Genomic DNA, 14,465 nt, shown 5'->3' on the forward strand with positions numbered 1-14,465 from the left:
ACAACAGTGGCACTATATAAACAAAATGGCATTTAAAGGGTTAAAATCCTGACGGTCTCAGACACAGAGGCAACTGAGATTCATCCTCCGCCACCCGGATTGAGGCGAATCCCTACGCCACCACGAGGACTTAGAGCACACTGGGAATTGGGCATTCCAAATTGAGGAGAAAAGGGGAGAAAATCCAAAATAATAATAAAATAAACAAAATGCACTAAGAACAAATGAATGGCTACTGTTTGTGATTAATTTAATCGTGGTAGCCATCCGTTTATTTATTAAAGTTGCTTTTCCACACCAATCAAAATAATAGACGGCAGTCATGGAATTAGCCCACAATACAAAAAACATATCATTTCTGTGCACAAAGATGTTTAAAATTAGAAATAAATATACAATACTAGGAGAAAAGCTTCAGTGTGCTTTTTTTTAGAACACTAACATATAGCCCAATTCTTTAAAATTATTGTTTAGATTACTTTGAAAAATTATGGCAAAATTCATTCAATTAAATAAGTTACCAAATGAAAAAAGCATTAAATTAAAAAAAATAAATTACCAAACGAAAACTTGTCCTTTCACAAACTTAAATTATCTTTACCCTATTCTGTAGATGAACAAAGTCATCTGAATGACATTCTCAGAATGTTCTACACTTTTTTCAAGACTATAAACTATAAAATGATGTGTCCAATGCTGAGTTCACTTTCAGAAAACTAGCTTTTGAACATTTTAAAACTTTTAAATATTTTAAATCTAACCCTCTTTACCTCGGATTGCATTTGCTGAGCTTCTTCAGAAATAGTTACAGTCCGTGAAAAAGGTCTATTGACTCATCATTGTTCATCTGTAAATTCTGCATGGACTTCTCAAAGGTTCTGGAGTCGCCCTCTGGTGGTTACAGAGAACAGTCACAGCTCGATTTGCTCTGTTGCACGAGAGGATCTTGGCAGGGATGTTCTCATCAGCTGTAAAGTCTAAGATGGAGAGAAACACCACCGGAGCATTTAGACAACACTTGGGGAATCTGAAGTTTTAACAAGACATTATATTGATTGTACAACAAAGATACTACCAACAAATTAGGGATGGGACAGGATGATCAACTAGCCGACTAGTTGATTTCGAAAATATGTAGTTTTGCACATGCCTATGTTACAGATCCCAGGCATAGGACAGATTAATTTTTGGCTGTAAAATCAGGAGAAAAGAAGACAAGACACACACCAGTGGCTTTTCTCAGGCCTGGCTTGTCAGCGTCTTTATTAAACTCTTTAATTTCTTTTTCTTTTTCTTTTAATATGAAAAATGTCTTCTTTATAAAAAAATGCATATTTCACAATTACTATACACCAGTTTCTTTACAATCCACTCTGATTTAGTATCACTTTTTCTTTACAACTTCACCATATATGAATAATCATCACATTTGTAATCACAAATACACATATAGGCCTATATATAATAAAGCTATGAAATTATAATACACTTTTCTTAATTATATATTCTACCTCTGGTAACACATCACCATATAATTCACTAAATGCTTTAATATTAAATGATGACCCACAAAGTTAGTCATTTTTAGGGTTTCTTGTGTGAACAATGCTGACATATAACCATGCAGTGTGTACGTACAACTCTGTTACGTTTGACATCACTGTACAACATTTACACCATTAGTATTGCAATCTGAAATTAAATATAACATTTGTACAGAAATAACCACTGAAAACCTCAATCAAATATGTGATTTAAATAAACAACATATAACAAGACATATGTGGAGCCATTTCACTACTTATAAACAAAAACTGAGCTGAAAAAAATCTCAAAATACAATGGCAAAGGGGCGGGCGCCATTTCACTTGCATCGAACGACCGTTACAATTAATCTGTTACACTCATTACAGTGCAGGAAACTCAAACTTTAGAAAACTGGACATATCTTTTAAATTACATTTTAAAAGACATTAGCAGCATTTCCTTCAAGTCCTGTAAGTTGCGAGGTGGAGCTGCCATGGATCGGACTTGTTGGTCCAGCACATCCACAGATGCTCAATCGGATTTGAAGCCAGGGCGACATCTTGAACTTTTCATCATGTTCCTCAAACCATTCCAGAACAATGTGTGCAGTGTGGCAGGGCGCATTATCCTACTAGAGGCCACTGCCATAAGGGAATACCATTGACATGAAGGGGTGTACCTGGTCTGCAACAATGTTTAGGTAGTTGGCACGTGTAAAATTGACGTCCACATGAATGGCCGGACCCAGGATTTCCCAGCAGAACATTGCCCAGAGCATCACACTGCCTGTCATCTTCCCACAGTGCATCCTGGTGCCATCACTTCCCCAGGTAAACTCATTTGGGTGAAAAAAAATATAGAGTAGCAAGTTTGCTGCTAGTTTAGATTTTTTGTAAGGGTATCTGTTACAGTAAAATTAGTATAAAAATTAGTGCTCCGAAAAAGTTTTGTTGTTAAGTAGATTTAAGCATTAACAAGTTTATGTTTATGCTGATTTTGACTGACGGTGTCCCTAGAGAACAGGAAAAAGTCTGCTTTTATATAATAACCGAATACTAGACAAAATGACAAACAATTGCTGATTATCTATTGATGAATTATTGCTCTTACAGTATTTATTAGCCTATATGACCATGTTTATGTTATAGTGTTTACTATGTAATACATTGTAGATGATTGCAAGAGAGTGTGTTTGTTTTCCTTGTGTGTGCTGGGAGCACAGGTCCCCGGTGTATTGCAGGCTTGTTCATAGTTAAAAGTCTGATGTTATGTACCGTTATCATTTATATGCCTTTTCCACCAGCTTAGTTATTGTACTGGCAAAAATCAACTACTCGTTCAGAAATGTTTATGATTATGAAATGTAGTGATTATGACATCATAACCATGAGCTCATTAACATATGACCACCCACATTTACATTAACATCTATTGATTATTCATAAACGTAACCTGCCCTGATAAATAACAGTATGCAGAGGTTAACCAGTTAACAACATATAAAAATCTTAAAAGATACTGTACAGTAGCAATAACAGCAGTTTCATTCTAAAGCAGTGGTTCTCAACCTTTTTTTGATGAACGCCCCCCTACTTCATTCCGTTACCCCAGCCGCCCCCCATAATTTGAAAGTGGAGACTTTGTTGTACCTAAAAAATCAATCAATAAATAAATAAAATTATATATATATATATATATATATATATATATATATATATATATATATAAATCACAAAACTCAATATTTGTGTTATTTGCTTAATTTGCTCAATGGAACTTCAGTGCATTGCATCATTTTAAAGTTTTGTAAATAAATGGCTTAAGTGTCATGAATGTGAGACCAAACCTTGCATTTCTTGAATTCAAGCAGATGTAGGGCTATATCTGGGGCCTATAAAATGAAAATGCGAAGACAGAAACTAATAATAAAAGTGATATTGTTAATATATTTTACATTTGCCTTTTTGAAGATGTAAATGTATTTATTAATTATTTATTTGTATAGTTTTAACAGTGGTATTTGTAACAAGACCATAGTAAGCAAGTACATGGAAGCATGGATCTTCTTCACTACCGTGGTTAGGTGTAACATGATTTCTATAAAACAAATTATGGCATTTTTGTAATTACAAACAGTAGACCTACTCTAAACACATGTAAAAACAATAAATGCAAAATATAAACATTTAAATATTGTAACAAAATTGATTATATTCCCTCACTCCCCTAATGTATCCTATGACAAATTTAATAGAGCTGAAGTAGTGATATGATAATATTTATTATCAATCTATCAATCTATTTCTGCTTAAAGTACAGCTAGTGTTACTATAGTAAATTCAAGGGTGGTGATGTGGAATTCTGTGCTGAATTCAAATGGTTTCTGTGTCTCGCGCCTTGCTTCTCACTGATTCTCGCAGAGCTCCGCGTTTAAGAGCTCGAGACCTGTCTGTGAGTAAAAAAGCACCTGCTTTGCACTCGCGCTGCTCTGTCCATTGAGCCGTATCCACCTACAGAGTCATACAGGTGCATTAGTGGAGGTTCTGACTTCACCTGTGTATTCGACGCTACTAAACCAGATACTTCAGATGCATCGCTAGACTTCAGAATCAGATGAACCGTGGTACAAATGCATACCAACCCGTATAATTGAGAACCAACTGATATACTTCAAGTCTAGATAAACGTTTTAAATCAAAGAGGAACTTGAGGATAGATTTGATTATTATGACTGATAAACGCCCCCCATTTGTAACCTAACACCCCCCCTCTCTACTAATTTGCTCTCAGCGCCCTTTGGCATCCTTTGAATGCCCCCTGGGGGGCGGTACTGCCCCATTGAGAACCCCTGTTCTAAAGCCTAATTTATACAATAAAAGAAGATGAACACTTTTCTCCTGAACCAACTAAAGCACCCAAGGCGAATGAAACCTGCATTTATACTACACGCATCATTGTTTTAAATGAATTCATTGAGGAAAATAAAAGAACCATTCAACTGTTTAAAATATTGTAGCTTTTCCAATAACAAGCTACTTTTTTCCAATGAGTAGCAGAATAACTTGACAAAACCAGAGACATTTTTGGTTATATAACAAGGTATTTAGGGATTATTTAATGCACTGATTCCACTGATATTCATTAGCAAATTATTGGCCAATTTAAAACCATCGGCATATCACTCACCGCCATGAAAACCTGTATTTTTTTTTTTATTATTATTTACGTAAAATGTATTGCATTGTGTAATGTTGATAATAATTTTTTTCTGTTAGTAATGCGAAGAATTACTTACAAAAATAAATGAAATTCGAAATCCGAATTCATAATATGTCATATATATATATATATATATATATATATATATATATATATATATATATATATATATATATATCATAATACACTCACTAAGTACTGTATTAGGAACACTATTGTGGTCTTCTGCTGTTCTTGCCCATCCGCCTCAAGGTTCGAAGTTTTGTGCATTCTGAGATGCTATTTTGCTCACTACAATTGTACAGACCGGTTATCTGAGTTACCGTAGCCTTTCTGTCAGCTCCAACGAGTCTGGCCATTCTCTGTTGACCTCTCTCAACAACAAGGCATTTCTGTCCACAGAACTGCTGCTCACTGGATGTTTTTTTGCACCATTCTGAGTAAACATTAGAGACTGTTGTGCATGAAAATCCCAGGAGATCAGCAGTTACAGAAATACTCAAACCAGCCCATCTGGCACCAACAATCATGCCACGGTCTAAATCACTGAGATCACATTTTTCCCCATTCTGATGGTTGATGTGAACATTAACTGTCCCTGCATGCAGACCTGTATCTGCATGATTTTATGCCACACGATTGGCTGATTAGATAATCATATCAATAATTAGGTGTACAGGTTTTCCAATAAAGTACCCTGTGAGTGAGTGTTTGTTTACAGGTGCAAAAATGTTTTAGAAATTCAAAAATAACTTTTTTCACATCAGTCGTCATGCTATCGTATTTATTTATTTATTTATTTATTTATTTATTGTATTTATCTTTCATTGTGGCTTTCTTAAAATTTTGGCCTGTCATGTTCAACAGATCCAAACCATGCTTAATGGAAATTATTTCTTATTAGAACAATTAAATAGCTTTTGCACCTCTTTGTACATTTTTAAAGCATAATCCCAAAGCAAAATTGTGATCTGATGACAAAATAATGTGAGTCAGTGGCAAAATATCGCTATCTGTGTCGGCCTAAAATTTTAATAACGGTGCATCCCTAATTCTATTACACACAGCTTTAGTTAAAAATGTCATTTTTTTTTTACATCTAAACTCACTCAGACAGTGTAATTGCGAGTGAGACCTTATCAATAAAGTACAGTGCAACAGCTCTCTGTCTGATTTTCATCTCTTTACTCCAGTCCTTACAATACTGTGCTTGGATCCGCTCAACACATTTCTTCAGTTGCCGAGCTTTCTCATACTTCTGCCAGTCCTTCTCTGCCTGACGGTGCGCACACACGCGCACACACACACACACACACACACACACACACACACTCCCAACAGGTTTTAATGATGTCATAAACATCAGGCTGAAAAAGTGAGGCTAAACATAAAGCCGATTTATACTTCTGTGTCGAACCTACGTTGCAGCCTGATGCGCACCTCTCCAAAATTGTAATCATATGTCAGGTCACGCAGACCAAAGCTGTGATTGGTCCACTTTGTAAGAAGAGATCGTCCACCAGGATGACGATAAAGATATCTGAGGTAGCGTCACACTTTCTCCAAGATTATATTAAGATCTTTACATCGTATCACATTGTATTTGGGCTTGATGTAACTGCGAGCATATGCTGTTTATATTCTGCTTGATTCATTAAGTTACAAGTGAAAACGTGAATAAAAGACACATATGTTTACAACCTATAAACTCGAAAAGCTTTTTTCTCTGGGCTTTTACTCAATATATATTTGGTATATGAGTGACACAATATTTGTTGTATTCTACTCGAGATCATTCTGCTCAGTCTGATGTTTTGACCGTATGTATGACAGTATGTCAGATTTTTTACGTTTTTAAATTTTTACGTTGAATACATTGAACACATAGAATACAACATGAATTATGTACATCTGTCTGTGTTTCTGTGACAGCTGAAGGGAGTACGCCCCCTAATGAGTCATTGCAGAGGAAAAATGTATGGTGTGAGTGGAAATATAGAGGAGTATTATGATTACTCATTCAGTGAAGTAATCCGTAAAGTAATTCGATTACTGGGAGATTGCGCTTGACGCTCCGCCCCTGATATGCGTGTAATCCTAAGCATATAAACTGGAGCATGGCACCATTTCATCAGGATTTTTCAGCCGACAGGAAGAGAGCAGATCTCTCTGTTCCATAACAGCGAGAAATCAGTAGCGTCTCACAACCTCCTTTCACGGAACCAGGGTTACAGTATTAACCAGAAAGTTCCCTTTCAAGTTGGTCACTTCGACGCTGTGTCAGTAGCTGACACTATGGTAAAAATGTGTACCATAATGCTGGGCTGCTGAATCACAGGCAACTCCTACTAGCCATTAGGGCAGTTGAAAGACGTTGACATAGTCTTCCCTTCGTATTGAACAATAGGAAAAGAGAAAAACTCAATTAACCACTCATGGTTAGAAATATATAACAATGACACTACATTTATGCATTTGGCAGATGCTTTTATCCAAAGCAACTTACAGTGCCCATCTCCCTGGAGCAACCTGGAGTTAAGTGCCTTGCTCAAGGACACAATGGTGGTGGCTGTGGGAACTGAACCAACAACCTTTTGGTTACCAGTTCAGTGCTTTAGTCCACTACGCCACCACCACTCCGTCTATACTGGGTAGTGAAACACTGTACAGAAATTCCCATCCACACCGCAGTGGGGAAATGTGTTCTGAATAGTCATCGACCGACAAACTTAAGTATTGCCACTAGCCAACAGGGTAGTAGAACTTTAAAACATTGCTCTTCACTTTGAGAAGAGTCAAGGAATGGCATTCTCATAAGAAAAACAGCCAGAACACAATGTCTCCTTTCCAGCAAGGATCTGAGAAGAGAGAGAGGAAACATCCAAGTTATAAAACCTAGCAATGGTGTTAGGGGAAGCCCAGCCTGCAGCCAGGCAGATGTCTTGCTAGGATATGCCCTTCACCCAAGCCCAGGAGGAGGTCATGCTCCTGGTAAAGTGGGCCTTATCACCTATGGGCACTGCATGCCTTGCAAATCGTTAGCGAGCGCATTGGCGTCGACAACCCAGTGAGAAAGTCTTTGCTTGGAGATGGCTAAACCTTTTGAATTGCATCCAAAGCAGAAAAGAGCTGATCCATCAGCTTGAATTGACACATACGGTCAATGTACAGGCGTAGCGCCCTCATGGGGCAGAGCATGTGCAGCCTTGTCTGACTCAAACGGAGGAGAAGAGAAAGCATGTAAGGTAACCACCTGAGCTCTAAAGGGAGTGGCCAAAACCTTATAACCCTCCCTAAGCTTAAGAATTGCTTATAACAAATCCGGTCCGAATTCTAATCAAGAATCACTGACCGACAGGGCTTGAAGATTACAAACTGCAGCACACCGTCCTTTTTGGCGACCAAAAAATAACAGCTGCAGAACCTTTTCTGTGCGTTGTGCGCTGGCACAGTCTCCATCATTTCTTTGGTGTGGAGACTTTGTACCTCTGAGTGTAAAAATCAGCGTGCCCTGCACTGGATGGAAGAGGAACAAACACAGTTGAAGAGAGGCAACTGGCTCACAAACTGAAGCACATAGCCGCTCGATATTAATCCTTACCCAGCTGGAAACACCTGCTATTGGGCACAGGGGTTCTTCTGTGACTATCAATACCGCTGCACCGGCCACGCCCTGGGGTGGCTGCCCTGCTCGACTTAGTCAATTAAAGCTGGTGGGCCTCGTGAAACCACAATGAGGTCTGTCATATTCGATGGGGCATAGCAGTCTTCTGGCACACTGCTAACGGCACTACAACAGTTGCAAGACTGGAATTGTATTCTCGTTCCCAGCATACAAGAGCGCCGTACAGAGAACGTGGAAGAATCCACTCCTTAAGGGTTAACCGTTTACTGGGCATTCTTGAAGAAAACACTTCAAACACCTTGTCTGACGCCAACTAACCAAAAAAAATATCCATGTTGAGACATGGCAGTGACACATTGCCAACAACAGTAAAACAAGCACTGAATGTGACCAGCATTATGCCACCAACTCGTACCCAGCTCGCGATGGTGGGGAAATACATGTAATTATGGTTAGCGCCTTACCTGAATCACACGTCTCACTAATGAAAGCCAAGTGACAAAACAACCCTGACATCACCACCCCCAAATGTGAACGATAGCAGTGCACCAAAATGAGCCACAAATTGCCATGGACATACTGAACAAACAAGGTTGCTTGATATGAAAAAGAGGAGAAATACAGGCTCAAGCCAGATAAAAATCATCCTCATATTCTCTGTGTCTATATCCCGTCCTTGCTAGGAGTACAGTTTTGGAATTTCATTAAGTTAATAAAAAAAAAAAAATCATAATATTCTTTCATTTTTGTACTTCTGAAGCAGTTTTACCTGTGCTAATAAACTTGCATTTTTAAGCTTTATACTTTTGAACAAATTGACTAATGTATATTTGCACAGTTTAAGCTTGCTTATTTTTTGATATTGTGTGTTTGGTTTAGTGTATCAGTAGTTAGGGGGGCCCCATTTTGAAAATCTGCATAGGGCCCCCAAAATTCTAGCGCCGGCCAGGTGTCCAGAGCATGAGAAATGAAGATGAGAAGAGAAAAATTCTGATGAAATGGCGCTGTTCTCCAGTATATATGCTCACGATAACGTGCATCAGGGGCGAAGCGTCAAGTACCATCTGCCAATAGATTGGAGTGATTCTGAAGGGCTTCAGAGATCACTGCTGGGAGGAGTTTCTCATAGCATCAGCTACTGATGCACCATTGAGGTGACCGACTATTTCTAAGTGAAATAGTATAAGTCATGTTATGTTTAGTGTTATTTGGGAAGAAGAAAACCCCTGTATTGAAGTACAGTGTGCTTTCAGACATTGAGTCTGGAGCTGGGGTTCAGCATCATGTTTTTGATGGAGTCCTGAATGTTATCTGTTCACGACACCAGCCATGTGACTTTATTATCATGATGAACTTCCTTCCACCTGGTGCCTGGAGGAGGTTTAGGGTGAACTGAATCTCCAAGGACTAGAAGCGATAAGTGGTGACAGCCATTTTTAACCAACAATACATGTACTGTTTTCATTGTTTGTTTTATTTTACCATGAAAATCAAATGAAATCAAATGTGCGTACTCTGAATTTAAACAAATGTGTACTGTAAATTACTTTTAGAATTGTTGCTCCTTCTTTTGAAGATCTGTATGTGAGATAAAATATTGTCAGAGCCCAACGGAAAGTTTGGACTCATCTGAATGACAAAACAGGACCAGGCCGGCAACAACACACACAGGAAACAGCTCTCTGACACACACTCTCAGGATAAACAACTCCTCCATAAGGGCCACAACATCACATTGAATAACAATAACCAGCTTCACATATTGGCAGCAATCACACCAGGACTCTAGATCAGTAGTTATTTCGGCATGGCAGATGATTTCAAATCCAAAGTGATTTATAGTACAGTTATTAGATCAATCCCTTGGAGTAATCTTAGGTGTTGTACTTCGATCAAGGCCACATTATTATCATCAAATGTTTGTAACATTTTAATGTTACAAACTCATAATGTGTACATATAACTACAAATAGCTTGCTTATTTGACTCTATTGATTCTGCATATTAAGCTGAGATCAAAGAAATTAAAGTAATAGGGCTCAGCAGGACTTTTTCAGATTTTTACTTGCCCTCCCATTATTTTCACTGGCCCCACCAAAAAAAATAATAGGTTACATCTTATTTTTCGAAGTAATTTGCAGAATAAGTATTTATATTTTCGTTAAATGTTAAGTTTTCCTTACAAAAAAATAAAAATAAAATAATAATAATAATAATTTAAAATAAATACCTGGTTTGCAATAATAGCAAGATATTATACAGCTGTAATTTAACTTCATGAAAGCTATAAATTCATAAACACACATTTGAAGGAAAATGATGGCATTTGATGCGCAACATTTAATCATTTTTACTCCATTCTTACTAATGCTTCTAAGACTATCAGAAGTCATTCTTGTAATTTCGGCAAAACCTCATTTATGTCAGAGCCAGAGAACTTTATCTTGGTAACATATTTAAGTCAGACATGATGAAGGTAATGACTTGCCGTTCAGCAATTTAGATTAATTGCAATGACTGCTCCGACCGATTCATATGTGTTTTTGTTTCACTAAAAGGAACCAGCTCACAAGAGACATTCGGGAATCAGGCTACACTGGTCACGTTATATGTTTTTGCACTGTAGATTCAAAAGAACTAGCTCATTAGAGTCGTATTTTTTTTGGAATTGACTGACCGAATGTGGAAGGCCTCCATCCAAGGTAAGTGACACACAGGAAGGGACTTGATCCTCTTGTGGAGCACTCAAATCCTCATTCCGTTGAGATTGAGGAGTTGGTACCGTAGACGAAGGAGGAGGGGGCAAGGAAGACTGCCTACTCAGACATGGTGGTGATTTCAGGTCATTGACAGCAAACTTATCTTTGTGTTATCGAAGGCGATCACGTAGCTCTTGGGCTGATAGTACTGTAGGCTCATTCATGGAAGTTGGGACTTGGGAACTTACATTCCTGAAGAGCACATATGGTTAACCCCATTATTGAGCTGCTTTGCAATTTGACACAATTCACTGAAGAACTCCTTTAGCTGCCTCAGCTCTTCCATCATTGGGTTCTCAGCTCTGGGTTGGTTGAGGTGAAACAATGAGGAAAGGTCAAACACTGGATTGTTTGAACTGCTTGGAACTGGAGCTGCAGTTTTTGTGACTCGATGATGCTTGGGACTAGCAGAACTCATCACATCTTCGAGATTGTCTGGAGGCTGTGTCGGTCTTGAAGACTGTCAGTAAAGTTGTACATGGCATAGGTCATTCTATAGATCTTAGACCATTGCAATAATCATTTCTGGCTCGAAGGACCATGTAACATATTTGGAGGATGTCAAGGAATTCTGGATTGTAGGGGGATTATTGCAATGGGTCAAAACTGCATGAGGCATATCTCCATTTGCTGGATTTATTGAATGACCAATGCCAGTACACTTTGTTACATGGATTCCAAAGGACTCAAAAACACATGTAGATAACTTCAATTGGAGAAGTTTATTGATTCAAACAACAATGGTCACTTTAGCAGCATGGCTAACAAATTTTTAGGAAGATTTGCCCACTCCCAATCTCCACCCTTTTGTAGTCACGGGTTACTAAAGTCCCAATTAGATCCAGCTGGACGGGTCTGGATTTGTAATAGAACACTGGAAAAGCCTGGAATGGCAACAGAATTAGAAAAAATCAGTTGTACTTGCTTGTTTTGATTTTTTTCCTCGTGATATCAAACCATCTTAATTTATATTTCTTAATAGGAACGCTATTTCACTATACACAGAAAAGAACATTTTTGTACACAAATAAAACAAATAGCCTGATCATTAACTCAGTACGTTTATCATAATATAAGATAATGTGTTAACGTGAACATTACTACACTCAGTCATACCTATACAATGCTTAACAGTTTATTGTGTAAGGTTAAGTATGTATTAGTTTATTAATTAGAAGTATAAAGCCCGTTTTACTGTTACTTAAAAGAACAGTTAATCAAACCTATTTATTTAATTACATATTTAATATCAAGCTTTAGTAGTGTAGGCCTACTGTACACCTTGCCAGCAAGAAATTGTCTTACCCTGACATATATTTTGTAAGTTCAAATGAGACTGTGATTACAGCGAACCATAAATTGTTAATATTATTTATTTATGTATTGAAAAATATAGTTTTCTTCCATTTTTTATGTAATTGTAAATATATGACTTTTTGAGGCCGGGTGTGTTCTGTTCTATTTTATTATTTATTATTTTTGGGGGGTAGTCACTACTACACCACTGGCTATAAAATCATTAGGCCATTTCACTGCAGTCAAAATCAGGAGTTTATTCATGTGAGCATTTATGACAAGATCCTTTCTGCCAAGTCGATTCAATAATAGTTGTATGGTACTGTCATAGTTGGCATCAGACAAGGATCAACCTGATATGGCTTTGGTTACTATTCCATTCAGTTAGGATTTGAAATAATTGAATTTCTCAACTTTGCTTAGTGATGTATTTCGATGAATTGCTGTCTCATTTTGACTCCAGAAATTCTGCCAGTTGCTTATATCTCCTGAGAAAGTATCAATTATGAGTGTGGGCAATTTGACATTATTTCGACTTCCAGATTGCTCTCTTCTTACACTTGAAGCATCTGATGATTCCTTCTCTTCTCTTCTCTCAATGTTCTTTTAATTCTAGTTTTCCAGACACATATTTCATCTGCTTATTGTTGTGCTACTTCCACTTCCTTCTCCAAATCTTCCATACTTGTTTATGCTTCTACACCCTGATCCAACTGAACCAAACTTGTTTCCTTTGCACTTAATTGATCCCATATTTCTTCTAATTCGTCTGTATCAAATTCTTCTCTTTTAAGTTCCTCATCAATTTTGCGCATCAATCTTGTAGTAGAAGCTCTTATTATACATATTTTCCTTATGAGTCATTCCAAGGCCTCTCCCATTGTCCTTTGTTCTTTGTTTTGCCACATCAAATTTCTTCTATCTCTTCATTTCTCCTGGGTTTCGGCACCAAACTTTGTTACATGGACTCCAAAGGACTCAAAAACACGTAGATAACTTCAGTTGGAGACATTTATTGATTCAAACAACAATGGTCACTTTAGCAGCAGCATGACTAACAAATTTTGAGGATGCAAATTTTGAGGCCTACTCCCAATCTCCACGCTTTTGTAGTCATGGGTTATTCAAGTCCCAGTTAGATCCAGCTGGATTTGTAGTAGAATATTGACAGAGCCTGGAATGGCAACAGAATTAGACAAACAGTTGCAATACACTTCACAGATAAATTGCTATAGATGGTACAATTGACTGTTGCACCAATGAAGTCTATGCAATGATTCATGTTTAATGTACTGGCATTGGTCATAAATAAATGCTGCAAATGGACGCATGTTGAATGGTGTTTATGTGATAGTCCCCCTAAGATTCAGCAATCCTTTATCCCTAAATATTTTACAGTTCCTGTTGTCACTGATGTCATTAGATGGTGCTGTTATGATGCTAGTGCTGAATAATTACAATATCCATATACCACTGTATTATCACAGCACATGTCTAAAACCATGGTATAACTCTGGTTTAAAAAAAAAAAAAAAAAAAAATAGGAGTACCATTTGGCACTTTTTGATTCTTTTTTTTCAGCCAAAATACCAGTCACCACAGTTATTGCTACTGTGAAACATGGTATTAGCTACCTAATCAATAGAAATGTAAATGATAGAAAAAATGTGAAAGCATTTTTCACTGTTTGAATGAGATCCCATAATGAATTTATTGTGATTTTACAGTAGTAACAATTACTGTCATGTTCATCATTTTGAATGAGTAGAGTGAATGTTTGCCCTTTTATGAGTTATTGCTGCTGTTGCTGTTTAAGAAAGAAAATGGTGCAGAGACTAATTCCATAAGCATAATTTTGCCACTTTCAGCACTCAAATTCAGCCATTTATCCTTAAAAAAAACAAAAACAAAGGCAGTCATTTTTCATTAATCGTTTTATTTCTCTACGGGTATATGATCTCAGTTTAATGTATTTTAGGTCTAAGGCGTGCTTTTAAAGTGCCGTTTTTAACAATAGATGGCAAGAAGAGCAGCTGATG

This window comes from Myxocyprinus asiaticus, chromosome 29, assembly GCF_019703515.2.
Source record: "Myxocyprinus asiaticus isolate MX2 ecotype Aquarium Trade chromosome 29, UBuf_Myxa_2, whole genome shotgun sequence".
NCBI classification, from domain to species: Eukaryota; Metazoa; Chordata; class Actinopteri; order Cypriniformes; family Catostomidae; genus Myxocyprinus; species Myxocyprinus asiaticus.